The sequence below is a fragment of the Silene latifolia genome, chromosome Y (genome assembly GCF_048544455.1).
Source record: "Silene latifolia isolate original U9 population chromosome Y, ASM4854445v1, whole genome shotgun sequence".
NCBI classification, from domain to species: Eukaryota; Viridiplantae; Streptophyta; class Magnoliopsida; order Caryophyllales; family Caryophyllaceae; genus Silene; species Silene latifolia.
In genome coordinates, this window is record NC_133538.1 from 479,209,531 (window position 1) to 479,211,948 (window position 2,418).

Here is a 2,418-nt window from a genome sequence, read left to right on the forward strand (position 1 = left end):
GGTGTATGTTGGTTGAGGATTTTGAACATTTTGGCTTTTGTATGAGAGATTTGGGTGGAATTTGGTGTTTTCATTGTAATAGTTTGAATAAGGGGTACCACTCTTGTATGCTTGAAAAGCATTCACTTGTTCATTTGTTCCCCTACATTCACTTTGGTCATGTCCCAAAGTTCCACAATTCTCACATATCCCACTTGGGATTGATGAAGATGCCGTCATGGCATTAACATGTTGCTTTGGTGATTTTGAGGCTTCTTCAATTGTAGCCATAGCTTTTTGGAACTTCAAATTCATGGTATCAATGTGACCACTAAGTTGAGCACCTAATTGAGTAATAGAGTCCACTTCATGCTTTCCTCCTCTAGTAGCCTTGCGAGGTCTACTATATTGTGAATTATGGACCGCCATTTCCTCAATCTTGTTCCAAGTTTGATTGTCGTCAACTTCGGTGAACATTCCATTTGATCCCATGTTGAGAATGTTTCTTGAGTCTTCATAGAGACCGTTCCAAAATTGTTGTACCAAGAACCACTCACTAAGTCCATGATGAGGACATGAGCAACAAATTCTTTTGAGTCACTCCCAAGTTTCATACAAAAATTCTTCATCTCTTTGCTTAAAGCCCGTAATTTGAGCTCTTAGCATGTTAGTCTTTTCCGTTGGATAGAACTTTTTGTAGAAAGCTAGAGCCAATTTCTTCCAAGAATCAATTCTGAGAGTAGCCTTATCAAGGCCTTTCAACCACTGTTTTGCGGTGCCAATTAGAGAAAAAGGAAATAAGACCCATTGAATTTGGTTTTGAGTTACACCGGTTTGAAAAATCGCATCACAATAGTCGCAAAAAGTCTCCATGTGAGAGTGTGGGTCTTCACAAGACATCCCCCCAAATTGGCTTCTTTCGACTAATTGGATAAAGGCGGATTTGGCAATGAAATTTCCGGTTAAATGTGTAACACGCCCATATCCAGAGGAGCCTTAACTAGGCCTTCCTTACCATATAAGGGCGTTACCATCTCGGTTGCCCGAGGAAAGTAATTATCAAACGTCAATAAAAGAACCATTATGTTATATTACAAGTGATTCAAACCAAAATACGATACAAAGGTACAACTCAAAGACTACTCGCTATGACCATCATATCTCGTGAAGACTCATCCCTGCCCGGACCTCAGCTATCAACAACATCAACACCTGCTAAGACCGACTGCTCACCATAAGGGATCACGGCAGACACATAACAAACAAACAACCACACAAGGTCAGTACTGAGATAAGATAAAACAACGGCAACTACAATTATCAATACAACACTACTATCAGTCCCAAACGCAACCACCATAATCCAACCAACTCATCATCGATGTCCTTTGGACACCACCCGTCGGTGGGGGACCGCAGCCATACCCACCAAATCCCCGCTCATCATATCGAGCGATAACCCTGTCCATTAATGTGCACATCCCCTTCCGTGGCGGGTTCCACGAAGGGCGAAACTAGGGCGTGAAGCCACTCCCGCAAGTGACCCCACTCAGCCGAGGCCACGCCTCGCGAACCATAAACAACGATCTGTAACACCCCCATTTATTTAGGAGCCTTTAGCAAGACATTCCCAATAAATAGGACTGTTACCATCTCGGTTGCCCGAGGTAAATGATACAAATTAAAACAACCAAAGTACTTTAATAACTTTAACTGGAATAATGGTTTTATTACATTGCCAACCGATTAAATTTAAGCCTTAACATTACAATATACTACGAAGCGGAAATTACTTAAATAAAATTGTATGAGTCACTAAGTGATCTAGACAACAACTATGGTCCAAGTCGAGCTCACATCCCAATGCTCCCAAGTCAGCTAATCTTTAGTACCTGTCAAACCTGCTCCCCATTATGGTTCATCACAGGTGTTCACGAATACACTGTCAACCATGAGGTTGAGTAGGATAAAATACATTAAAACAACCAATCTCTCACAATTGTCAATATTCCAATCTCAACTGTTCACATGTCACATCTCGACATCAACTATCCACGTTATCCACCAGAGACTAGGCCTGGGGCCTTCCAAATATTCACACACGTTATCCACCAGAGACTAAGCCTGGGGCAGTCCAACAACAACTCACGTTATCCACCAGAGACTAAGCCTGGGGCAGTCCAATTCTCATAAACCATTCAACAATATAATCGTATAAAATATACACAACTCCAACAATTAACAAAGTTAACCACTCAATTAGCTTAATTAAATAAGCAATCATACACCAATCATCCTTCCAATAACATTCACGTATTAAATACGCAAACCAGATATAGTTGAGTAGATTATCCTACCTCGAAAGCAAGCACTCCAATTACGCAATCCAAGCAAAGCAAATCAATCAAATAACTCTTCAACAACCCGTCACCTAACAAA

The 2,418-nt window shown here is 41.0% G+C and overlaps 1 non-coding gene across 1 annotated transcript; it reads left to right on the plus strand.

Moving 5' to 3' along the window:
* The first annotated feature begins 538 nt into the window (after positions 1 to 538).
* Positions 539 to 645, plus strand: LOC141635233 (small nucleolar RNA R71). Its single transcript, XR_012539933.1, has one exon. It is a non-coding gene; the product is annotated as a small nucleolar RNA R71 (small nucleolar RNA).
* The last annotated feature ends 1,773 nt before the right edge of the window (positions 646 to 2,418 follow it).